The following is a 27,934-nucleotide window of genomic DNA, read 5'->3' as shown; positions in this document are numbered from 1 at the left end:
TTGGAAACAAATGGACTCACTATTTTGAAAAAAAATTCTGTTAAACTCTGGCATTGTTTGTAAAAGAAGGCCCATCTTCATGAACTGGCATTGTAAAAGAAGGCCCATCTTTGTGAATAGATTAAAGGATGTTGATAATGTATGTATCACTTGTGACCTCTGCTTGTATTGTCTTGATATGGTTCACATGTAAATCAAATGAAAATGAGAGGATATATCTGAATAGGTTTTATAAACCAGAAAGCAGAAGACTAAAGTAAGTAAGCTTTCATAAATGAGCTTTCACACTGCTTAAAACAGATGGCCCCTTTCCTAAGCAGATAAACATCCTTCTCAGAGTCCTGGCTTCTCTGAATTTGCTTTTCTTAAATGCCATATAAAAGGTAAATATTAGCCCCATCCACCCAAATAATCACAAAATTCTGAAGTTATGCAATGTAAATTAATGAAATTGTATGAATGCCCAAAGAATCAGTCTTCTTTTCTTTGGAAAGAGCAAAATTTGCCTTCAGGTGACTTGCAAGCATGAAACGCTGTGTAAGCGCAGCTTGGAGTCTTCAAGACAAACTGCAAATGTACTTTTAAATAATCCAAGGGACAATACCATAGGTTCAGAGCATTTCCATTTTTCATATAGAGACCTGGAAACACAGAGATATGTTTAGTAAATCTGTGTAAAACCAAAATTAGAGATGAGAACCTCGGAGTCTGTAACTTCTTTTAAGTGAAAGTGCAGGAAAAATGTTCTTTCACTTGCTCAGGCAAAGCCAGTTGCTCTCTTCTCTGCACACAGCACTCAGTTTATATGCCCATCCCAGAATCACTTCCAACACTTTTAAACATTTTTTTTCCCTGTCAGTTTCCCACTAGCTTGTGGGCCTTAAATGGGCAAAAAGACTGATTCATCTTTGAGTCCTTGGCACTTAGCCCAGACACTGAAATATAGTGATTGATGGTGATGATGGTGGTGGTGATGATGTCGATGATGATGATGGTGGTAGTGATGATGTCGATGATGATGATAGTGGTGGTGATGATGATGATGATGATGACGACAATGATAATGATAGTGGTGATGATTTTGATGATGATGATGGTTAATATACACTAAGCCATGTCTTCATACTAGGCATATTTCTAAGCATGTTATTAACTCTGTTGATTCTCATAGCAACCCTTTGGGATAGAGACACTATTAGCCCCATTTTATAATGATATTGGGTAATTTCTGAGGGTTATATAGTTCAGAAATGATTTAACCAAGATTATTAATCAGTTGTCTACTTCATTCTGTGCTCTTTCATTTTTTTTTTAATTTTTTTAATGTTTATTTATTTTTGAGAGAGAGAGAAAGGGACAAAGCATGAGTGGGGGAGGGGAATAAAGATGGAGACACAGAATCTGAAGCAGGCTCCAGGCTCTGAGCTGTCAGCACAGAGCCCAACACGGAGCTCAAACTCAGAAGCCGTGAGATCATGACCTGCGCCAAAGTCTGCCGCTTAGCCAAGTGTATTCTGTGCTCTTTCTTAATTACTACATTGTACTGTCACTTATTAAAAAAAGATAGAGGATTATAGGCAAGATACGTTGTTAGTATTTACTGAATATCTATCACACAGCACATACCACAAGATATAAGAAAGAAGATTAAGAGACAAGGGTGTAAAATTGAAAGAAATTAGTAGAGTGAATAAATATTTGTCAGTCAAAAGATTAGAATTAACATAGAAGAGAGGCAAGAGAGAGATAGAATTTAAGTCCAACTTAGAAAATAAGTCAATTGGTCAAGTAAGGTAGTTTAACAACTATCTTATCTATGTAAGATATTGTGTAATTTTGTCTTTTAGTGTCTTTCAGTATTTCTCTTTTGAAATGAAAACTCCTGGTGGATAAGCATTGTGCTTCTGAATTTATTCTTGATGACATGAACATAGGTAGACTTAATAGTGAAAACTGGTATGTATCAATCAATTTCAGTTCATCAAAATATGTAAAATTGAGAATTTGATGGTAAGACTCCATGGAGTGCCAAATCGATGAACATTTGCCTCTAAGGTCATCGAAGTGTTGGTGGCAAATGACCACCAGTTGTGCTAACATTCTTTGGGTGGAGCAGTCTGAGGTGACCAACAGGAGAAGCTGTCGATTCTGAGGAATATTAGAAACTAGCTTCCAAATGAGGCTGTTATTTTTCTTTGTCAGTTACATATCACATATGTTTTACCATTTAAATAAGGTAAGAAGGTCTTTATTCATTGCCATAGGCTATTATATTTTCATTTCTCTATGTAATACTGACATCTAGAGGAACTTTGAACTGAAGCATTTCCAAAACACAGAGGTTGTATTTCTCCTTTTCTGTTTCTGGGCAGCAACTTCAGTACAAAGAATTTTCACTTTGTGTTTCCCTATTAAACACAGAAGTTGCTAAAATAGGAAGCACAAGTCTGTAGATACAACTTATTCAAAGATGAACGTATTTTCTACTGATGAGAGAGAACATAACAGTGCTATCAAGCATGATATTTCTGTAAGGATTAATATCACCCTCTGTTAATGGATAAATATCGTATCAGAGACTACGTTCCTCTGCTAAATTCACACTGATTACCAAGATGAGCAAGAGGGCCTCATTTCACACAAATTCACTTATTCCTTCACTTAATAAATACTTCTATATCTGCATATGGATTCCTTTTATAATAATCCATCGATGCATTTAGAATGACATAGGGAAGAAAGGGGACCCAAAATGGGCAAGTATTAAAAACGTAGTTTTGCTCTCTCCACTCTGTACGGTTTTCTAGGCTGGTGTCCTGAGTGCAGAGTATGTACCCAGAGTGCATCCAAAGTAGTCTTCAGGGAATGTAAAGGAAACGTTAGAACTCATTTCTATTTGTTTTCCATTCTTTTAAAATTTATATTTTACATATTTTTTAAAACATGTGTTAATAAAATTGAACACATATATAATTTACAAGTATCAGTAATATATGTAAATATAAATGTAAATATATGTATAGATGTATAAATATGTATATATGTACAAATGTATAAATGTATAAATATATTTTATATGTATACAAATATATATATTTGTATACATATAAAATATATATAAAATACATATAAATACATAAAATACATATAAATATATATGTATAAATGTATAAATGTAAATATATTTATATGTAAATATAAATGTAAATCAGTAACATATTAAATTTACTCATAAAAATAAATATACATGTACTGCTTATCAATGTACATAATTTATAAATAAACCTATTGGGATACGCTTAAATGTATGTTACTGATAACAGTGCAAAATCAAAATAATTTGGAGACCATTTACCAGATAACAAACACTATTCCTTACATTCTGATTTCCTGAAATATGTGTTTTATTTTATTTTTTTAATTTTTTTAATGTTTATTTATTTTTGACAGAGTGAGAGAGAGAGAGAGAGAGAGAGAGAAAGCATGAGCAGGGGAGGGGCAGAGAGAGAGGGAGGCACAGAATCCGAAGCAGACTCCAGGCTCTGAGCTGTCAGCACAGAGCCCGACACGGGGCTCGAACTCACAGACTGCAAGATCATGACCTGGGCTGAAGTCGGATGCTCAACCAACTCAGCCACCCAGGCGCCCCTTGAGATATGTGTTTTAGAGAAGAATTATTCTTTTTTTTAATTTTTTTATTTTTTCAATATATGAAATTTATTGTCAAATTGGTTTCCATACAACACCCAGTGCTCATCCCAAAAGGTGCCCTCCTCAAAACCCATCACCCACCCTCCATCAACCCTCAGTTTGTTCTCAGTTTTTAAGAGTCTCTTATGCTTTGGCTCTCTCCCCCTCTAACCTCTTTTTTTTTTTTTCCTTCCCCTCCCCCATGGGTTTCTGTTAAGTTTCTCAGGATCCACATAAGAGTGAAACCATATGGTATCTGTCTTTCTCTGTATGGCTTATTTCACTTAGCATCACACTCTCCAGTTCCATCCACGTTGCTACAAAGAGCCATATTCCATTCTTTCTCATTGCCACATAGTACTCCATTGTGTATATAAACCACAATTTCTTTATCCATTCATCAGTTGGTGGACATTTAGGCTCTTTCCATAATTTGGCTATTGTTGAGAGTGCTGCTATAAACATTGGGGTACAAGTACTCCTATGCATCAGTACTCCTGTATCCCTTGGGTAAATTCCTAGCAGTGCTATTGCTGGGTCATAGGGTAGGTCTATTTTTAATTTTCTGAGGAACTCCACACTGTTTTCCAGAGTGGCTACACCAATTTGCATTCCCACCAACAGTGCAAGAGGGTTCCCGTTTCTCCACATCCTCTCCAGCATCTATAGTCTCCTGATTTGTTCATTTTGGCCACTCTGACTGGCGTGAGGTGATATCTGAGTGTGGTTTTGATTTGTATTTCCCTGATAAGGAGCGACGTTGAACATCTTTTCATGTGCCTGTTGGCCATCCAGATGTCTTCTTTAGAGAAGTGTCTATTCATGTTTTCTGCCCATTTTAGAGAAGAATTATTCTAATGAGCAGGTACAAGGACAAGTACATAACTAGAATGATCAGTTCATTTCTTGCAAACTACTTTCTAGAGGTCAAGATTCATTGCTTAATGACCATTTTCACAATTTTGACCAATTGTATGCACTTTATACTCTTGTCTTCATGCAGTTTCACTGACTGCCATAGAATCAAGAGCTGAGCAGGAAGGCAACATCCACCTAGAAGCATGTGCCCACCTACCTGGGTACACTCCCAGGTGCAGGGTCCTTCACTCCCACCACGGACCACAAGTCTGTCCCAGTTGTACCCTACAACTCTCCCTCCCCTCAAAGTTGTGGGAAACCAAAAGGAAAATTAGTTCACGTGAACAACTTTCCCTCATTCTTCTTCCATTTCCATTCAATAAAAATCAACTTTAAATAATCTTTCTGAGGGGCGCCTTGGTGGCTCAGTCAGTTAAGCATCCAACTCTTGATCCTCAGCTCAGGTCTTGATCTCAGGGTCATGAGTTCAAGCCCTACATGGGGCTCTGCACTGGGCATGAAGCCTACTTAAAAAAAAATCCAGGGCACCTGAGTGGCTCAGTTGGGTAAGTGACCCACTCTTGATTCTGGCTCAGGTCATGATCTCATGGTTCCTGAGTTCAAGCCCCACATCAGGCTCTGTGCTGGCAGTGCAGACCCTGCTTGGGATTCTCTACCTCTCTCTCTGTCCCTCTGCCCCCCCACCACTTGTTCTCTCACTCCCTCTCTTGCAAAATAAATAAACTAAAAAAATAAAAAGAAAAAGATCTTTTTAAAAAATCTATCTTAAAGTGGATTTAACTTTAAAAGAACAGAAAGACAAAATAGCTGTAGCCTCCTCTGGACGTCCACAATGCAGTGATCATTTTCCAGGTTACTGTATGTCACTTGACAGGCCTGTCGCCCTACTGGGGCATGGACCCTTCTCTTCACCTTTTTTCCCCCAGCACCACACAAGGGTCAGATTCTGAATATGCTTGGTGAACCCATGTGCAGTAAAGGAAAGAAGTGCCTGCAGGACCAGTGTACCCTCAGTCTGAGAACATTCTTTAATCAGGCTGCGTCACTGAAAAGCCTGACTACCCTAGGCACCATCTGAAATGCATCCCTGTCACTGATGCTCATATCCTTTTGCATCACTTAACTGATGGTGAGTGATATCCACAGCCCTGCATTTGGGGATTACGGTTGCCATGGAAAACTGTTTTCTTAACATCACAATGGCACATGACTACACTAACTGCATACCCTGAGCTGAGGGCTTTTCATCTCACTGCTTGTGGAGATGCTGCGATGAACACTTTTTGGTAATTTTAACCTAATGCCTAGAAATACAAAAACAAAATTTTAACAATTTATAATGACTTTGTTAAACTTTTTTTAAGTTTATTTATTTATTTTGAGAGAGAGAGAGAGAGAGGGAGGGAGGGAGAGAGAGAGAATCCCAAGCAGGCTCTGCCCTATGCGGGTCTCGAACTCACAAACAGTGAGATCAAGACCTGAGCTGAAACCAAGAGTCAGATGCTTAACTGACTGAGCCACCCAGGTACCCCAACTTTGTTAAACTTTGATCAGGTTCATTATCAGGGAGAGGAAAAAAAACAGAGACTAAAATAAATACAAAGGAACGTTCATAGGAAATATCAAAACTACATATCCTTGCTTGAGTATGGAAGATAATTTTAAAGTTCATTTGTAAAATAAATCTATTTCTTTTCATCTTCAGGGCATGCTCAAATTCTTGCACTAAATGAGAAAACTCCCTGAAGTCCCTGACTGATTAAAGGAATGTTAACAAAGCAATAACCTGTTTCATGGTCCATAGGGACTGGCGTAGAATAAGGCAGGACAGGATCCAATTGACTGAATCCAGGAAGGGAAAGTGTTAACCTCAGCCTCAGAACCTCCCTGTGCTACTGAGAACATCAGAGATAATCAAATAGTCACCTGAGAAAATAACCCTGCCAGGAAAATAAAGTCTTCTGATGCATCCACTGACATGGACAGTGCTTCATTCAGAAATCAAGTAAATAAAATTCCTCGAAGATATAAATCAAAAAAGGGCCTGAAATTAAAGGTTCATTCAGGAAAGGCTAATTGGGCCATCTTTTCAGTTGAAGATACGTGGGTTATTTTACTTTATGATCTGTTGAGCAGTACTATATTAAAAAAAAAAAAAAAGTGTGCTACCACATTTAACTGTCTCCTCTAACAGGAAAAGACTGAATAGGGAATAGCAATGGTCAAATGAACTGTATGAAGTTATTCTTTATTGACTACAGACTTCCCTTAATTTAAATACACTTTCAGGTTTTCTTATTCCAATAACCCCCTTGTTCTGGCAAGACCATGCGGGCCTTATGTTCAGTCCTGAACAAGTGTACAAAGACCAGCAGGTCAGGGAGTGGCAGACCCCTAATATTTGCCCCGCCATCTCAGTGGCCAGGCTATGGATGGAGCTACAAATCAGTAAAAAAAAAATGGCTCTCTTCCATTCTATTCAGCCTGCCTCTGTCAATTTCAGAAGAACCAGTTCAAACAAGTTAAGAATCTTCACCTAAATATTTAGTCACATTAAGCACTTTGATCAAATAGATTGTGCTTCTTCCTCATTTTATGCCTGATGGATAAGCTTACCAAAAACATCTTATAAATAGACTCATGTTTTTTTTTTAATTTCCCTTTCATTGCCAACTTTCTGTCCTCCCCAGACAGAAAATGCTGAGCCCTCTGACTTAAAACTGCTCATTTTTCCCAAACTACCAACATGACTTTGGATGGCCACACGTCATCCCCCACCTTCCAGACCCAACCCCTCCTTTGCTCTTACAAGGTCAAAACTTTGAGGGAATTAGGTGTTTGAAAATATTTGATGCCTGAGTCCTGCCCCTATAGAGGGGGTAGGGATGGACACTTGGGTTTTTTAATATCCTCCCCTGCCCCAGCCCCACAATCACAGACACACCCCCCAGTGACTCCAACCTTCTGCAGGTGTTGGGAGCCATTGCCTCTGTGTACTCCAGCCCAGCTCCCCTCTGGGTTATTTTTCTTTCTCCTGAGTGCTTCTTGCCACCCAGGCTGCTGTGCCACAGTTTTGAATGATAGTAATAATCCTGGAGATGTGGTGTTCCTCTAACTCCCAGATCCTCCCACCCACCAGCAATGGTCTTTGATCCTCTCCCCCACAGATTATCCAGCAAACCACTGCCTCTTCCTTGCCGACCACCCAGGGACACATGTGTGGAAATTAGCCTCAGGTAGACTGCCCCAGAGACCACAAAACCTCCCCTCCAAAAGTGATATCAGGGGCATCCAGGGAGGGCAAGCAAATTAAAAAAAAAAAAAAAAAGCCAGCATTTCCAACCACACCTGAAATCCTCTGCCTTGCTTCCTGGTCAGAGTTTAGTAATTGAAAGTGATTTAATTCCTCCACCAAAACGGAGGTGAGCAGAAGAGGAGAGGACTTGGGTTAAGTGCAGAATCACCACTTCACAGGGTGTAGAATTATTTATAGCACTTTACACAAAAGCATATCTGAGAACCATAAATGGTGGCATACCTCTGCCTTCTTGGGGTTCTGCCACCAGAAAAGCAAGCACCTGAGCATTTCAAAAACTGTGCAGCGAGGTTCCTAAGAAAGTGCAACAGTGTGTGTGTTTGTGTGTGTGTGTGTGCATGCGCGCGCACCTACGCGTGAGAGACACAGAAAGAGAATAACCAATTTGAAATCCAGGTATAAATGGGATTATAGCTCCTTGATATTCATTTGATTAAAACGAGTCTTACTAAGTTTCCTCTTTTATATAAACTACACAAGACTCAACCTTGGAATGTTTTCACATGAAGTTTACAGTGTTTTTTCATCACCTAATAAAACTCTTCTATTTCTTCCTGCCGCAGACAGTTTTACAAGCATTCATTTCACATGGTGTTCTCAGTGTGCTTTTTAATTTTTATTTTAGGTTCACTTTTATCACTCCATCTCCTGTCTCCTGCTCTGAGTAAGCAATCTACGTTTTTGTGCAGCCTCTGGCCACAGGCGGGCTCATGGAGGTGTGTCTGCTGGCAGAGGCTCCCAGGAGCTCAGTGCTCCTCAGGTGAGGTGATGTGTGGTCCCGCGGGTTGTTAGGGAAGTTCAGCGATCTGAACTTAGATTCGCGGAGCAAAATATTTTACCTCCTCGTGGTTTGCCTTTCCATATCTTGCCCCTCACGGCAAATTTGCTAAGCACACTACAAAGTGGCTTTAAAAAGCTGTCTCTGAAAAGCAATGAGAAGCTGCAAAGCTCTTAAAAAGTCTCTGAATTTGGGATATGTAATCCCAATTCAGTAGCTATAAACTAAGCAGCCATGACTATCCCCAAACATTTCGTCTAGTCCGTCCCACTCAAAGTAGGTCCACGCACAACAGCAACATGGGAGCTTTTCAGAAATGGAGCTGCTCAGCCCCTCCCTCCATTTATCCAATTAGAACCTGTGCTTCACCACTCCCCAGGTGATTTCCATGAACGTTCAAATTTGAAAAGCGTTGGCCCAGGTAGCATCCTTAATGACTTGGTGGCATCCTTGATGACTTGGAAGAAATATTTCACAAAATATTCGTCATGGCCGCTTGTATTTGAATCTTGCCTCCATCCACCAAAAGACAATGTCATACTTGGTTAAGCTCTCGAGGGAGGATCATGGAGACAGCAGGAAGGAGCCAACAAACACTCAGCTGGTCTTGAGGGCAGTGGCCAGCAGAAGTCCAGGACTGTGTAGAATATCAGTGGGCTTTGGGGCGCCTGGGTGGCTCAGTCGGTTAAGCCTCCAACTTCAGCTCAGGTCATGATCTCACAGTTCATGAGTTCAATTCCCTCCTCAGGCTCTCTGCTGTCAACACTGCTTCAGATCCTCTGTCCCCCTCACACTCTGCCCTCCCCCACTTGTGCTGTCTCTCTCAAAAATAAACATTAAAAAATATTTTTAAAAAAAGAATATCAGCTTTGAAGAAGGTCCAGAATATTGACACTGACCCAGGAGTCCTGGCAGGGACTCAGAAGAGTATGCAAGGTTTGATATCATGTGTCTAGAATGTTCCACTAACCTCTGGAGTCTCTGCCAAACTTATGCCTCACAGAAAAGCAGCATTAAGGTGTAAAGGTTCTGTTATGGGCTGTTTGTGTCCCTCCTAAATTCATATATTGAAGCCCTAACTTCCGGTAGCATAGTGTTAGGAGGCGGGGCCTTTAGGTAATAATTAGGTATAGATGATGTCATGAGGGTAGAATCTCTATGATTAAACCAGTGTCTTTAGAAGGAGAGGATGAGACTAGGGCCTTCCTCTGTCTCTCTGCCATGGGAGGATACAGGAAGAATGCAGCTGTCTGCAAGACAGGGAGAGGGTTCTCATCAGAACGAGACCATGCTGGCATCCTGATCTCACACTTGCAGCCTCTAAAACTGTGAGAAAGAAATTGCTGTGTAAGTCACACAGTCTGCGGTATTTTGTTACAACCACCTGAACTAAGAAAGGTACAAAGGTAAACTCTAGAGAATCAGGAATATATTCTGATCAGCTCCAAAATGAGAAGAACACAGTAAGAATTATTAATAGAAGTGCTAATAACTTGGTTGCTGTAAAGGGGACTATCAACTTTGAAAGGAACGTAAGTAATTTTATTTAGCCCTGTTCTTGCAAAAGAAAGATAGTACATAACCTCTGATACCATCTTAAACCCTCAATTTATGCAGAACATAAACACCTTACTGAACTCTTCATGTTTTATCTCATTCTTTTGTTTTATTATGTACATATAGGAGAATATTCAGCTGGCACACTGGTACCATACCAGTTATTAAAATAGGGAAATACTTCCATACTGGTTGGTAAATAGGGGGTGTCCTGAGACCTCCAGGAGCCCCCTCTCCCAACTCATGACATAACCACCCTCAGGACCCTCATAAGATGCAATAACTTGAGGGTCAATATTTGGCATGGCAGAGACCTTCAGTTCTCCATCCATCCATTCCAGTGCAGTCTGATCTGAAAGGTAAGTGACCATGGACTCCCAGGTATGAAATTCAGTTCTACACCAATGAACATGAATATAAAATGAGAGCACTTGACCATAATAGTAGACTCATAGCCATGTAATTTTTAATATTGGATTAAAAACTTTTAAAATTATCTGTGCTACCCCTGAAAGCTAATTATTAGTAGGAATTGAAAATGTGCCTTGACACTCAAGGATAAAGCAATAGCTGATGAGTCAAAAGGAGGTAGGGGAGTCTCTGCCAACAACAGCTTTGCCCACCTTAGACCTTGGGACAGTGGTCCTGAAGTTTACAAATCTCCTGCCCCAGAGATTATTAGTCAATAGGTCTGGGCTGGAGCCCAAGACCATTTTTCATAAGCTTTGGATGTCGTTCTATTGTTAAGTGCAGGGTTCATACTTTCAGAAATGTATGAAATTCTTTTTATTCAAGCCCCTACCTTAAGAAGTTTCCCTTTGTGAATTCTTCCTTGAAACACTCTGGTCCCACATCCTTCTACCAAAAGAAGAGTCTATCTTTCTTCCACCTTTATTAACCATGCATCCATCAGGTATTTATCATACTGTGTTGGCATTATTTGTTTGCAAGCCTGACTCTGCTTGGATATCTTGGTATCTCTGGCATCTAACTCAGCATATGGCAAACACTAACTGATACACTGGTTGATTAGAAAGTAGGGGTAGGACTAATTGATACACTGGTTGATTAGAAAGTAGGGGTAGGGGCTGATGCTGGGCAATATTTACTGAGCATCTCAACCAATTATATAAAATGTTTCCTTAAGGGGTGCTATAGCACACCCTTTATGATATCTTCCTCAGTATCAGACTTTGTTGTCTCACCCTCAGGCTCCTGTGGCACCTAGAAGTTCCCACTTTCATGTAGAGAAACTTGTTGGCCTGAACCTCTAGGAGAAAGCTTAGAGTCTTCTTAAACCTTTGAGTAAAGTTTTAAAGGTTTGTGTTACCAGTAACATCTAAGACTCCACCCTCAGTGTAGGTTATTGAGGTAATTTACCATTTGATTACCTTCTCAATAAATATCTTATACCTAATAAAAATCAGAACATGTACTATAAACATTCATTTCTTAAAGCATATATTTAAGATCCATTATTCATAAAACTACAACTATAACTTTTTAAATATGCTTTAACACATTAGCACACAGACACTTGAATACTTTTTTTAAAAAAAGATTTTATTATTTTTAAGTAATCTCTACAAGCAACGTGGGGCTCGAACTTAACAACCCTGATCAAGAATGGTACGCTGTACTGACTGAGCCAGCCAAGTGCCCCCAAGAGACACTTAATGAATACTTTTGATGCTAGAAATGAAAAAAAGTTAGATATTGTTATTGCCACATTTTACTTCATTATGATTATGGAACTTAATTTTGCCACAAGACAAGAGTAAGCAGTAGCTATTTCCTTTGACATGTCTGATTGAACTTCTTTGTATATCACCTAACTCAACATTAAAATAGGTGTTACATAAATGCCTTTGCATTTTACAACTGAAGCCTTCGCAATATTTCTAATGGTGATTAAGTAGCGGGTCTAATTATACATCACATCCATTACTCTAATGTTCCTTTAGCTCTAAAGCTCTATGATGCCACAGAATCGAGAACAAAGCTTGGCACAGTTAAAGAGCACACTCTGAAGCTTCACATGCTGGCAAGAGACTGCTTCTCAGGTGCTTTTCCAAGTAGCTTCACTCTCAGCATCTATTTTCTGTTGTGATGATGATTTAGCAATAGCCAGTGTCTTTATGGCAGATCATGGAAAAAAAAGTAATGTGTGTTCGGTTTGTGCTGTTTATTTAGGTCTCCAATTCTCCAATTCTCTCCCAAAGCAGGTGAGGGCTTTGCTTCAACCACAGTAGTCATGGTCAACATGGAAGGAGTTCTCTTGGGGATTTTATCAACAAACTTTCCAATTTGCCTTACTAACAAGGAGAAGGCAGTGTGATGGGAGTAGTGCCCCAGTTCTACTGTGTCTTTTTAAGCACTGCTCCGAGGTAGTAACAAGGGATGTGGGGGATGGGTTTGTAAGACAAGCCCCTCCAGTTCCCTTTCAAATTCATGGTCTCAGGCAGCTTTGGTAGTGAACCTCCCTCCCTGTTTAAATAGGGACCTTCATTTACTGATTCATATAAGAACGATATTCTTATTCTCAAAGGCAAGAGATTGCTATTTCAATAAACAAAGGCAAAACAAAGCAAAAAAAAAAGGCAGGTTTTTTTTTGTTGTGGAAATCAGTTATCTATTAGCCATGATGGCTAATGGCAGGACGGAAAGGAATCTGAAAGACCACCTTAGATTTTACATCACAGATTTAAATTATATTTTAGAAAGAAATTAATGGAACGAGTTTGCCTCACAATCCAGTGGGTTAGATACATAACTGTTTTGTATTCCCAGTCACACAATTCACCACACACACACAAAAAGACAATATTCTAAGTGTTCCAAATAAGACAACAAAATAGAAAACTTACTAAATCATAAAATCCATTTTGAATTTGGCGAGACCTTAAAGAGCATTGTGGTATGTGTTATGGATACCTAACTCACAATGAGAGACAGGAAGTCATGAAGGGAGAGCTGTCACACACACCCTACTCATTGCAGCTTACATAGTCCAGCAGGAAGAAGGAAGATTTCCTCTCAACCTGGCAACTGCCCTCACCTGCAGCCAATAAGAGGCCACCTCCACTTGTAAACTTTCTCCTCTCTATAAAAGGACACTCTCCTCCTGTGTTCTCTGTACTTACAATGAACTTGGAAAAACCACTCTCCAAACTGGAAATGAATCTCTCTCTGTCCTGATTGATATTGGCGCTACACTTTAGATGTTCAACCTCACTACCATTATTTTTTTCATGTTCTTTTATTTATTTTTATTTATATTTTATTTATTTTTTTTAATTTTTTTTAACCTTTATTTATTTTTGAGACAGAGACAGAGCATGAACGGGGGAGGGTCAGAGAGAGAGGGAGACACAGAATCAGAAGCAGGCTCTGAGCCATCAGCCCAGAGCCTGATGCGGGGCTCGAACTCACGGACCACGAGATCGTGACCTGAGCTGAAGTCAGACGCTTAACCGTCTGAGCCACCCAGGCGCCCCATATTTTTATTTATATTTTAGTTAGTTAATATACAGGGCAATATTGGCTTCAGAAGTAAAATTCAGTGATTCACAACCTCACCACTATTAAACAGCCCCTACCTCAGAGTACTAAAACAGTTCAAATAGTGAAGGTCTCCAATAAACCTCAACAGGTTTCCTTTTGCTTAGACCCTCAAAGATATACCACCTTTTCTCCTTAGTTCCTCCACCATATTGATTTATTTGGGCTAAGATTTTTTTAAAAATATATCATGCTAGAAGTTCTTTCTCCTGAAAAGGAGAAATAGTTCTAGAATTTTGGAGCAGCAACCAAAATAGCCAACTAGGTAAATCCCATGACCCTCAGTATCTTTTATTTGCTCTGACCCTGATGGCCCTTAGAACTAATTCCAAGAACAGTAACCATTTGTCCCCTTTGGATGAGCTACCACCCTCCTTATGGGTAAATCCTCAGCTGATATTGACAGAATCCAGTGTACCTCCTCCTAAGATCCAAATAGATCCCTCAAAAGCTCTCCCCATAATTCATTAATAAAGAGGCCTATAAATAAAGAGGCCCCTCAAGACATTAAGCAATAATAAAAGACCATAAGGGTCAGAGCCCCATTATCCCCTGTACCTATCCCTGCAACACTTGTATTTTACCTGTGAAGAAACCAAAGGGCCATAGATAGAGGCTTGTCCAGGGCTTCCAAGCTATAAACATTATTATAATCCCTCACCATTCTATTGTCCCCAACTCTCACACTTTATTAACCCCCAATCCTACTGAGAGCAATTTTTTTTTTCATGACTGATTTATGTAGTGCTTTCTTTAGTGTTGCAGTAGATAAAGCTAGTCAATATCTTCTTGCTTTTACTTGGGAAGGATAGCAAAGCTACTGAGCAGTAATGCCAGGGTTTCACAGAAAGCCCTTCTTATTTCTCACAAACATTAAAGGCTGATATCAAGTTCCCTGGAGGCTCCACTTTAATACAATATGTGGATGACTTCTCTGCTTCTCTTTCCAAGCCTCCTCACAAGAAGATAGCATCTATGTGCTAAAACTCCTAGCCAAAAAGGGATATAACATCTCTAAGGAGACATTACAATTTGTTCAAACTCAAGTTCAATATTTAGGACATCTAATCTCAGAACAAGGACTTCATTTGGATCCAGACAATTTTCATGGCATCCTGAACTTCCCAAAGCCTCAAACCAAATGTCAACTGTGAGGTTTTCTTGAATTGACAGATTATTATTGCAACTGTATCCGAAACTTCTCCTTATGGCCCAACATTTATACACCTGACCCTATCATCTAGGAAGATCCAGATGACATAACTTTCCAATGTCAAAAGAAAGTTTAATAAAGCCCCTTGCTCTTGAACATCCAAATTATCAGCTCTCTTTCTTCCTTTTTGCATACAAAAAAGAAAGGAATGCCTGAAGCCTGGGCATATGCCCTCCCCATGCCTCCCAGCTTCACCTGCTACTTACTGTCTTTTTTTGTGAAGGCCACTGAGAAAACAGTCTTTGCATCCCCTTTAACCACTTCTGTGCTGTGAAAGCTCTCCTTACCTTTCGTCACACTCAGTTTCTTTCTATAGGCTATCTCACTTCCTATGAAATTCTACTGTGTACCGCCCCTTATGTTACTTTTGCTCACTGTAATAACCTTAACCCTGACACTCTTCTCACCTCCTCTACCAATTAAACCACCTACAACTGCTTAATACTGACAGATCACCTTCTTGCCCATATGATGACTTACAGGAAACTTCTTTGGATAACAGTTGACTTTTCATTGTTCACTGATGGTTCTTAGTTAAAAGATGAAAATGGCAAATACTGTGTTGGATATGCAACATCAACTCCTTCTGAAGTAACTGAAGCAGCACCCTTGCCTTTGGCTACTTCAGCCTAACAAGGAACTACAAGCACACACATGGGTCTATGTTCCAGCCAAAGGCAAAAGTGCCAGCATTTACACCAACAGTATATATGCCTTTGGAGTGGCTCCCAATTTTGGAATGTTATGGAAACAATGTGGCTTCTTTACTTCCAGGAAGATAAAATTAAAAGCAGCCCTTACATTCAGGAATTACTGGATGTCATACTCTTACCTGCTGCTTCGGCTATTATTAAAATCCTGGAGCATTATAAACTTGACTTTCTGGAAGCTAAAGGAAAACATCTCACTGACATTTCCATTTAAAAATGCTATCCTCAAAGGGTCTAGAAGTCAAATCTCTGTCATGGTGCAAAGGAACTCACCTCCAGAGGATAATCTGGAGAAACTGACTAGAGACACCCAACAGTAAAACAAGATTGGCAATCAAATGGTTGTTAGTATGATAAGAAGAGAAACTTCTGGTTTGGACCAAGTACAAACCTGGCCCTACCAGAAATTCTAAAGTTCCCACTATTGACCAACATGCATTGAACCACTGGTCTAAAGATAAAATGATGTTCATAAGTTAATAGTTGTAGGGAAATACCAACAAGACTACAAAAAGTACCTACTTTGCTTTCCCCACCTGCCAAAAATACAATCCAGGGAAACCTGTCGACACTATTCCTAGGCACTTTAAATTGCCTAATGGGTCATTTGAATTTTGGCAAATGGACTTTATTCAGCTACCCCCACCTCATGGATACAAATATGTCTTGGTAATGATTTGTATGTCTTCCCACTGGCCAAAGCCCTTCCATGTAGACTAGCTACTATTTTTCTTCGGTAGCTAAAATCCTATTAGAATACAACCATCCCTACCTGGGGAATGCCTCTTGAGCTCCATAGCAACTGAAGAACCCATTCTATTGGTCAAATATTATGGAAAGTCTGTGCCGTTTGGCCAGTTCTATAGCATTTTCACTGTGTTTACCATCCTCAGTCTTCAAGGCTAGTCAAAGGAACCAAAATAAATTAAAAATTTTATGGAAACCCTCCAAATACCTTGGCCAAAAATGTTGCCATTGGGCCTTCTAAATCTCAGATCCACTCCCTTTAACTCATAAACTCTCACCCTTTGAGACAAATACTGGGTTCCTGATGCATCTAGCTTCTCCCTTTTCTTTTTTTTTTTTTTTTTTAATTTTTTTTTCAACGTTTTTATTTATTTTTGGGACAGAGAGAGACAGAGCATGAACGGGGGAGGGGCAGAGAGAGAGGGAGACACAGAATCCGAAACAGGCTCCAGGCTCCGAGCCATCAGTCCAGAGCCTGACGCGGGGCTCGAACTCACGGACCGCGAGATCGTGACCTGGCTGAAGTCGGACGCTTAACCGACTGCGCCACCCAGGCGCCCCTCTCCCTTTTCTGATCTGCACGTAATAAAGGAGACATATGTTACTGTTGCAAAGCTCTAATTACATCCCTTAAAAATAATCATACTCTAGTAGGGCAATCTTTTCACAGCGCACTCCCAGGAGACAAAGACATCAAACACCACACTCTGCAACCTAGGAATTTTGCTTATAGGAAGAGACATCTCAAAAAACCTCTTTTCAAGCACACTGGAAAGGCCCTTACCAAGTGTTACTAACCAATCCTCATGCCACCAAACTGCAAGGAGTTGACTCTTGGATCACTGTTCTTCATCTAAAGAAAGCCCCTGACTAGAACTACACATTCTCCTATGCCTTGCTTTGACCTCTCCCCATTATAACTCCCAATGCAACTAACTGTACCTATTCCACCCATACAGTTTCCCATTCTCCCTAATACCTCAGGTCTGTGTACGGTAGCAAAAGAACTTCCCTCTGTACAGCCATCAAGAATAAAGTCCACATAACAGAAGGGTTTCTCCTTAATTATTCCCCAAACACCACTGACCCTTGACTTGGAAGAACCAATCAAGTAATTCCAAGTAATGGCACTATTAGTAATCAGCCCCCAATAGGAATTTTATGTGCACCACCTGGTTTAATCGTTGTGTGTGGTGAATTGGCCTCTAAATGGGCCTGTGAATGTACTGGAAGATTTGATTCTAACTGTTCCTGTGGCCATCCACAATAAATTGGAAGCCTCCCATGGTCCTCCATTGGTCTTTTCCATTAAGCTTTTATCACCACCTCAAATGGGAATTCATAGGACATATACATGACTCTGTATTTGCCTCCTTTGGAAGGGCACTTATCCCTTCTGTGCATGTTCACGCCAATGAACAAATAATTAGAAATCTCTCTCTGGAATTGGGAAAACTTACTTATTCTACCACTATGGCAATAACAGGCCAACAATGATCACTTAGCTCATAAGTCAAAGTAGTTTTAAACAATTGCATAGCACTTGATTACCTACTTGCTGAACAGGGAGGCATTTGTGTGATAACAAACATGGCCTGTTGCACATGGATAAATTCCTTCAATTACATAATATTAGAGGAACAAGCACATTGGCCACAAAAAAATTCCACCTGATGATCTATGGTGCTTTGATCTCTTTAGCTGGCTTGGGCTTCTGGTTTAGGACTATAATACAAACTGGGGTCACTACTCTGCTCCTCATCTTATTTTGTGTAAACATTGTTAAAGCTTTGTACCTGTTGCCTATTGAACCTTTGTAGTAACAAAGTACCCAATACGGTGATGCTGACTCAGTGCTTCCAGATGATCCCCAACACTTACAACTTTGATAAGATGTAGACCTTGGATGAGAAATGCCAGAAAGCTCTCCCTCCCCACCCTTGCTTGTTTTCCAAATATGGCCTCAGTGTCTTCCAGTCTATGTACTTTCCTTCCAGCATGGGATGTGACATCTGGAAAAGGTCCTTCCTGGCACCAAGGGACAAAAACGTTTCCAATAAGGAATAGATGATCCAGAGAAAGATCTTTATCAAAAGGGGGAAATATGAAAATGTGTTAAGGAAAACCTAACTCAAAATTGGAGCCAGGAAGCCTGTAAGGGGGTAGTTCTCATGCTCATGGCACTTGTCACAGCTTGCAAAATCCAGCAAGATGAAGACTTCCTCTCCGCTGGCAATAGCAAGCTGCCCTCACCTCCAGCCAATGAAGGGTCACCACTTCAATTGCCTGCAACCAATGAAAAGTTGCCACTACTTTAAACTCATCTTTCTCCAATGAACTTTTGTTCAAAACAACCCCTTCCTAACTTCCTCCTTTCCTCTATGAAGAGACACTTTTCTCCTTTGTTCTCTGGACTTGTCTATGGTTTGCCACAGTTTGCTTGTCCTGAATTGCAATTCTTCTGCTTTTCCCAAATAAACTAGATTTTCCTGGCTGAATCCTTTACCTTTCTCTTTTAAAAGATTGACAGCATGTAGCCCAGTCAGCTCAACTAGAGATGAGAAATGAGATTCTACCCAATTTCACCTAATTATAGGAGATTTTAATAACGTTAAAATGTTTCTGCTAAAAGGAAAAGTTGTTGATATTACTGGTGATTTTTTCCACAATACCTTCATCCTTAAAAATGTAGAGGTGGCTCAGTTGGCTAAGCGAGTCTGACTTTGGCTCTGTTCATGATCTCGCAGTTCGTGAGTTCAAACCCTGTGTCAGGCTCTGTGCTGGCAGCTGGGAGCCTGGAAACTGCTTCAGATTCTGCATCTTCTGCCCTCTCTGCCCCTCCCCCACTCGTGCTCTGTCTCTCGCTCTCTCTCTCTCTCTCTCCAAAATAAACATTAAAAAAAATTGGGCGGGGGTGGGGGGAACCCCTGAGTGGCTCAGTCAGTTAAGCGTCCGACTTCGGCCCAGGTCACGATCTCATGGTTCATGAGTCCAAACCTTGTGATGTGTTCTGTGCTGACAGTTCGAGCCTGGAGCCTGCTTTGGATTCTGTGTCCCCTCTCTCTTTCCTTCCCCCACTCATGCTCTGTCTTTCAAAAATGAATAAACCTTAAAAAAAATTAAAATTTTTTTAAATGTAAAAGGACATTGTGGCACACAGTCTCAGTCTTTATTTTTTCTCATTAAAAATCTACCACCACCAGTAAATTTTTTGAATGTACACATAGTCTCAGCATTTCATTTGTTGTTGCATACCAGTTTTCTATGATGTTTAAAAGTAGTAGGCAACTATAGATTATGTTAGGTATTGGCATAAGCATTAATCTATGTTTTCTTATTGGACTGCTATCATGAGAAGTACATAGTTAGGTCAAGTAAGTTTTAAAGTGACTACTTTTGTCTGGAGGAAAAAAATCCCTGTCAAATAAGACATAATGATGGATGGGATTAAGAAAACTCTTCAGCCTTAGACTAGACATCCCCTGACAATAGGGAGCGGCCATTCTTTACTTTCCTTGGCTTGTGAAGAGTCCCTCTTGGAATTCTGTGTGAGGGGAGAGGTGAGCACTATCATGCACACCATATATTTCCATAGGAAGCAAAAAACAATTGCAGACTTGCTCTTCTGCCTTCCTGGAGACTGTAGGCTAGACTACACCCAGATAACAATAAATAAATAAATGCCTATGATGAGGTGACAGCTGGTCTCTACGGCAGAAATGCATAATCAGTGTTGGAAAGTTCAAGTGTGGGTATTCCAAGAACAGGATTAAAGTCTGTTTTCAGTTAGGAACCTCATAAAAAAGTGTGCTCCATCTGTGTTTACTACATGCAGCTGCACCTCTTTCCAAGGGCGTAATGAACTTTTTCTTCTTTGTGAACACTGACTTACACTCAAATGTAACAACCTTAATTATCACTAGCAAAATACTTGTGTGAGACAACATAGACCAATACATGTGTGCTCTTCCCCCATTTATTGAAAGGTATTGCATACTTCATATTCATGCGCCCAGCTATTTAATCAGATTCCAGAAAATAAATCTAAACTGTGAAATGAGAAACTGCTAAAAGAAAAAAAAATAGAAGTAACTTTTTCCAACTATTCTGATCATATCTCATTATGTTCATGTATTAAAATTTAGGCAATATTCTAAATATACTTGAATTTCACATTTAATGAGATCAGTTCAATTTGGCACTTAACAATCACTATAAAAATTTTCATTTTGATTTAGTTCAGTTACAAGCAATATAGTTTTCAAACTGACCTCATTACTGGTGGAATACATTTACACAAATATATAATATACCAGCAAAATCGGTCAACTCTGAACATGAAAAGTTCTTCACATGCTATTACTTTGCTGTTGTTCATTTTCTGTTCACTCCCACAAAATTACTCATATTGGCACCAATTTCTCCTATCTAACAGAGAAGTAGTGTTATTTAAAAATAAGTAAGTTCCAGGTAGATGTTATAATAGCATTAAGTACATTTTATGAATTTTACTTATAGAATCACCTCAAAATTTTCTCTACTAAAAGTTGTTACAATAAATGTCAGTCAGATTCAGTTTTTCCTTTGAATTTTAAAGAGAATTAACCAGAGGAGAATTACAACTCTATGAAAGTCTACATTCTATAAAATGGAGACTCACCTGCAAAAAATCCTCAGTTCAAAATCCTAAAATGTGTATTTTTTTCAAGTGGTTAAATAACTAAGACTAGTTTATTATATAATAATGAAATAATTTTAATTAAATAGCATACCATTCATATACAGTTCATAATCATCCATATTTTTATTAAATATTGTTTCCATCAATAGTGATTTAACCAAATTAATGTCTGCAGAGTATACATAGCCTTTCCCCCTAGATGATCTAATATCTTTATTAAAACTTAAAAATAGGAATTGTGATAGAATTAATCCTACCCTAATATCTAAATAATGTTTTATTTTTATAATTAACAATGTTAAAATAAGTTCCCTTCCTAAGTTCAAGTTCTAATCAAACAACACCGGCTCCAAACTAGAACCTGAAAAAGTTGAGTGAATATATAAACATACTTGTGCTTAGAAATAATAGAAGTGTATGCTTACAATTGATATTGCTGAATGAAAACTCCATTTTTAAAATTTTGCCTTTAAGCATTATATTTTGCTACATTCTCCTTCAATGATTTTATGGATCATTTTTCAGACAATATGAAAGAGTTGACTTCTACTTATCATTTAACTTCAAAAACTTGCCATATAATGTAGGCTTCATTGTCATAAATTTTGGCTATGGGGAAAAAAAAAATCATGGCTCACCCTTCCATTTCCTCTGCTAACACAACAGAAGCAATTATCCAATCTCAAAAAGTATCCTTGCTTTGACTTAAGCCATTAGTCTCATTAGTCTTAGGGAGCTCAGGGGTAAATTGGCTACTCCTCACCCACTTAGGGATTCTGGCAGCTCTCAGCTTCTCACAGGGGTTGTTGTTTTGTTTATGCCCAGGACTATATGTTCCAGTCCACTTAATCTTTTGGCTTGTTACTTTGTACTCCAACTCATAACTGCAAGTTCTGATTTCCTCCCCACATGGTTCCCTCAGCGCTGCAGTCTTTATATTATAGGAAGGCCTGGGTTCACCTTCTGGCTTCTACACCTCTGTATACTTTCCTGCATAGCACATAACCTTGAAAACACTATCTGGTTTCTTTCTAAATGAGCAACTCTCATATGGCACTTTTAAAAATATCTTAAAACTTTAATATCTCTTGGTAAGCCATGTACCTATCAGGTTTCTGATGGTTCCTGTTCTCTTAGAAGAAAGATCCTTTGGTTTCTTCAGCTTAGACCTACTCCCATTAACCGTACTTATTATTTATGCATAATCAGAAACTGATATCTGTGTGACATTTTTTCCCACTTTGGCCATCATAACACTCTTACCAGTCTTTTCATCTACCGGTATATTTGACATCTAAAATAAAAGCTGCCCTAAGGAATAGCAGAGAGGTCCAGGCAGCCTAGCAGTTCTTACTTTACCCCAAGCCTATGGATCCACAGCCCACTTGAAACAGAGGTAAATTACACACTTGTAAGTCATGGGAACAAGGTTCAAAACTGAAACACATATTATAGGGCAGTGACCCTCTATGCTAGCTGCATAATAGAATTACCTGGAGAGTCTTTGAAAAATAGCAATACTGGTTTCTCATGCCAGACTAATTGTATCCAAAACTCTGGAGGGAGGCCCACACTTTGGTATTTTCTAAAGGCTTACAGTTGTCCGATTTAGCAAATGAAAACATAGGTGCCCAGTTAAATTTAAATTTCAGATAAAAAACAAATACTTTTTTTAGTATAAGTATGACCCATACAATATTCTTATACTAGAAAAAATCATTATTTATCTGAAATTCTATTTTAACTTGTACCTTGTGTATTTTCTCTGGCAACCTATGTGACTGCAATGAGCAGTCAAGAGTTGGGAACAATTGTCCTAGGGTTAGCTTGCTAGGGTGCTATCCCTCTAATTTGCCATGTTTGTCTTGGTGGAAAGTGAATTCTGTTGCCCCATTCAAGACTCATCTTTCAGATTTGGTTAACTATGGTTTAATTTACCACACTTTAGTAGTATGTGTTGCAGACATGCTAGGATTTGACAACAGAGAAATAAACAAGATACTGTCCTTGTCCTCAAAAGACCATTCCAGAGGTGAAATCAAACCTTCCATACTTGAACCTATATTTGATTAAAATAAGAAATAATTTTTTAAAAATTTTTACCTAAATAGTAATTGATTGTGTTGACATTTCTGTTTATAAGAAAAGCCCATTTGGAGCAAGACTTACAGGAAAACGATTCTTTAGAGTTATCAAAAGTACATTCTTAAAAATGAACTTTTAAACACTGGTTTAAAGTTTCCCTCATCTATAGGTTTTCTGGCACTGATAGCCAATTCCAGTGTTAAATGATGCCTCCCTTCTCCAGGCTGCTTTCAGCTTTGGTGCTGTTACAAGCTCTCAAGCCATGCAGTTCCTTAGAAGATTTGAAGCACACTTTTTAGTATTTTTTAAAATTGGTGTTTAAAATGTTGAACAGGATGAGATCAAGAGACAAAGAGCCAAGTATTTTGTAATAGCATCACAGCTGGAATCTTACAGCATGACAAATAATTTGTTTACCGACAATGTCCAAGGTATGGAAATCTGCAAGCCTTTTATTTTCCAAATCAGAGTGGTAAATTTATTCTCATATCTTGCACTAACTCATCTCCAGGTGTGTGTTCTTGAGTGGGACAGATAGGCTGGACTTGCGGCCAGTCTGCTGGACTATGCGTAACTGCACACAAGCATGTACACGGGTCTAAGACAGGACCCGTCACCCTCCATGTGAGCCACAGCAGAGAACATGCTGAAAGCCGCAGGTCTACATTGGTATCGATCTGTTCATTCACACATATGGAGTATTGTTTTTTAATTAACCACAACTTCAGCCAGCTCTTCTGTTACCCAGTTTACATGCCTCTGAATTTCCCACAAGACATGGCAAGAAACTCAATTGCAGAAATTTATCTATGTCATGGCATTCCCACACCAGCTAGTAACTCAGGAGAAAAAGGAATAAAATGAGTTTAGCATGACATTTTCTTGATGAATGCAAGTTACAGATTTTCATTAGTGTTTTGATATGTTGGCAAACCCCTACCTTTACCCCCAGATGGTACTATATACCAAATATTCTTAACTACCAGTTACTCCCAAATGTTTCGTTAATTTCTCTTCCATATGTCTCAGTATAGATGAAATAAAATGAGAGGGAAGAGTCTCTTTTTATTTTCAAACTGTGTGTTAGTATGATGCGGGAGGAAAATTTTCTGGTTGTCATGCATGAGATTTTCTGGGGGGGGGTGGCGCTCAGCCCCATGGAATGAACATAATTGGGTATGAATAAACTTTAACAGGGTGGTATTCTCTGAGAATCTATGAGGTGAAAAAATGCATCTGAGACAGGCATTCAACATGTAACATTATCCACTAATTAAAAACAGTTTTTAAGTAATGCTTAAAGTTGAGTATCTTTGGTTTAAAAAAAAAATAAGCAAATTTTAAGGTATTTAATTTTAAAGTAGGCTCTGAGGATTTTGTTACACAGAGCAAGATACTAACATACTTGTTTCTCACACTAACTAATGCTCTTCTGTCCAATCACAGTATCCTTGACAAAAGGTGCTTCTGTACCAATATAATTAATAAAAACAAAGATTATATATTATGAATGGGAATATGTATCAGAATACATATCAGAATTGGCCAGTATGAACTAAGTTTTTCTCATGTTTTTTTTTAATTTCTTTCAAATGTTTATTTATTTTTGAGAGAAAGAGAGAGACAGAGAGTGAGTGGGCGAGGGGCAGAGAAAGAGGGAGACACAGAGTCCAAGGTAGGCTCTAGGCTCTGAGCTGTTAGCAGAGGGCCCAATGCAGGGCTCAAACTCACAACCCACGAGATCATGACCTGAGCTGAAGTCAGATGCTTAACCAACTGAGCCACCCAGGCGCACCACATCTTTTCTTTTAAAGCAGAAGAGGGACTGCTGTTAACTGATTTATTTAAAGAAACCATCACCATATTCTCATCTAATACTCACCGTAATCTAAAACCATCAAGCACTGATATTACTCTCACTGTAACAACAGCTTCATCATGCTCTGGGGCTCATATTCATCAGAGGCCACCTGAGCTGATGGATGACCTCTGTGGAGAGAAGTCTTAAGTCTCAGCTGGTCCCCTTTTGTCCATCAGTGGTGTTCACCTGCTGTGTTCATAAGTATCCATGTGCTCTCTCTGACACGTAGGTCTCGTTGGTCTCAAGTTGGCAAATTCCAGAAGAGGGACCATTTATGCATAAGCTTGCATATTTGCAAATAGCCTGATGAGCTCCGCCCAGACCTGTGTGTCTACTTCAGGCCATTTAAAATCCAGTAGGAAGCCACCAGTTAGTCAAAGAATATCATCAGTGATAAAAAATTTCAAGTTATCTCTGACTTGAGCTAAGCAGAACAACAACAAAATCCTAGAATATTCATTAGTCTAGGATATTCATATTTTGAGAAGTTGATTTTAATGATCACGAAAATCATAAGCAATGGTTTCAAACTTAATTTAAGCAGAATTAACCAAACCTGATTTCTAAGGGTTTCGAGGAGTACTAAGTGGTACCCACTGAGGTGAAGAAGGCCCCCACTGAGGTATGCTTGTCTTCATGGAGTCAGATTTCTACTCCCTTAACACCAAGACTTTATGGCAAAAGGGCCAGATATAAGCTACTCTGCCACTGCTCAACAGAGTACCTTGCTTCAAGTCATAAACAGTCCTGAAGAAAGCAAGCTATTCAAATCCATGAAATTTTAACTCCTAGATGAGGTCATCTCCATCAAAATCGATTATTGATCTATAGCCAGGATGCTGGGTTCTAGTCCCATTTCTGCTCACCAACTGTGTGCCCTGAGGAAGGCATTTAATATCTCAAAGACCATGTTTCTCTCTGCCAAATGGGCTTACTTTCTACTTTCTAGATCCAAAGATTACTGTGAGACTAAGATACAGTGACAAATGTGGAAGTGTTTTTGGAAAAAGAAAAACAACGAAAACACTAACTCAATTTAGTCTTCCTCAGACAAGCATTTTCAAGTGTCTGCACAAACTGCGTTTGCTCTGAATCCTCTCTCTACTGCCAAAGGGGAAGTTTCTGTGTGTCTCTATACCTAGTCTGTCACCACTGCTGAAATAGAAGGAGTGTCCATGCATGACCCTGACACTTGGAAGAACACTCTTCCTTTTACATAAGAGTTCGTACAAAGCTGCCACTGGCATTATGTTAGAGAGGGGGAGTTCCCCACCCCAAGAGTCAGGACAAGCTTTAACTGTCAGGAATCCCCTGGGGAGGTCACCAAGGACCAGCACAGCCAGGTGGTGCAGGGTTTCCCAGCCAGTACCTTTTAAAGGTCGTATTCCATATTTAGGCCCAAGGATAGGCTGGCAAATGTGCCCTGAGCTACAACTCAATAGAGAACTTTGTGTGTCTTCAAAAGAAAAATAAGTCACTGCCACTCCCACCTGAACCCAGAATAAAGAATGATTTTTTTTTTTTTAGTGAAAAGTAATAAAAGCCAAAACCACCATGAGATACCACTCATCAGGATGGCTACTATCAAAAACAAAAAAGGACAAACAAAAACCAGTGTTGGTGAGAATGTGGAGAAATTGGAACCTTTGGGCCCTGTTGGTAGAAATGTAAAATGGTGCAGCTGTTGTGGAAAATGGTGTAGCAGTTTCTCAAAAAATAAACATAGAATTACCATATGATCCAGCAATTCCATTTCTGGGTATATACCAACATAATTAAAAGCAAAGACTCAAAGAGATATTTGTATATTCATGTTCTCAGCAGCATTATTCACAATAGCCAAAAGGTGGAAGCAATTCAAGGATCCATTTACAGATGAATAGATAAACAAAGCATGGGCTATACAGACAATGGGAATATTGTTCAGCCTTAAAAAGGAAGGAAATTCTGACAGAGGCTACAACATGGATGAACCTTGAAAACTTGCTCAGTGAAATGAGCCCATCACAAAAGGACAAATAGTGTATGGTTCCACATATGCAAGGTACCTAGAAGAGTCAGATTCATAGAAACAGAAAATAGAAGGGTGGTTACTGGGAGCTGGAGGATGGGAAAATGGGGAGTTAGTGTTTCATGGGTTCAAAAGTTTCAGTTTTGCAAGATGAAAAAGTTCTGGAGGGGCGCCTGGGTGACTCAGTCAATTAAGCATCCGACTTCAGCTCAGGTCATGATCTCACGGTTCATGAGTTCAAGCCCCGTGTCAGGCTCTGTGCTGACAGTTCGGAGCCTGGGGCCTGCTTCAGATTCTGTGTCTCCCTCTCTCTCTGCTCCTCCCCCAGTCATGCTCTGTCTGTCTCTCCTTCAAAAATAAATGAAAACATGAAAAAAAAATTTTTTTAAAGTTCTGGAGATGGATGGTGGTGATAGTGGCACAACAATGTAAATGTACTTAAAAGCCACAGAGCTGTACCCTTGAAAATGGTTAAGGTAGTATATTTTATATTTTACCATTATTTTTTTAAATCATAAAAGCTAATATATGTTCTGCTGTTTGGGAATTTTCTGAAGAAAAAGTAGGCTAACCAGACAATTGTGGACAGACAAAAAGGGCTGTTAAGGCTGTAAAGGCATGTTAAGGTGTCCTGGCTCCATTAGAGGTCTGAGCCCAGGAGAGTTTATCTGCTCAAGGAAAAGGAGTATATCCCTACTGGGCATCTGTCAAAGCTTTCTGCTGAGCTAGTCCTGCGTCAAGCTCCCAGTCTATAGTTAAGGATCAAGATCACAAATACATTGTTCTTCTCTGGTTCACCTTTGCAGAAATTCATGTTCTCTTTCCATTTCTGCAAGAGGTACATG

At 39.3% G+C, this 27,934-nt stretch overlaps 1 protein-coding gene and 2 long non-coding RNA genes across 3 annotated transcripts in view; 2 read left to right on the top strand and 1 right to left on the bottom strand.

Annotated features, from left to right (window-relative positions):
* Positions 1-27,934, bottom strand: part of MYLK4 (myosin light chain kinase family member 4) — a 75,117-nt gene that overhangs the window by 16,642 nt on the left and 30,541 nt on the right. The gene's annotated exons all lie outside the window — the stretch shown is intronic.
* Positions 5,780-8,646, top strand: LOC125939463 (uncharacterized). Its single transcript, XR_007463066.1, has 2 exons — positions 5,780-5,855; positions 8,511-8,646. It is a non-coding gene; the product is annotated as an uncharacterized LOC125939463 (long non-coding RNA).
* Positions 8,762-26,814, top strand: LOC125939462 (uncharacterized). The gene is made up of 2 exons (XR_007463065.1): positions 8,762-10,010; positions 26,606-26,814. It is a non-coding gene; the product is annotated as an uncharacterized LOC125939462 (long non-coding RNA).

Source organism: Panthera uncia (assembly GCF_023721935.1).
Source record: "Panthera uncia isolate 11264 chromosome B2 unlocalized genomic scaffold, Puncia_PCG_1.0 HiC_scaffold_25, whole genome shotgun sequence".
Classification (NCBI taxonomy): domain Eukaryota; kingdom Metazoa; phylum Chordata; class Mammalia; order Carnivora; family Felidae; genus Panthera; species Panthera uncia.
Note: the sequence above shows the minus strand (reverse complement) of the source record. Positions and strands in the feature narration are given on the sequence as shown.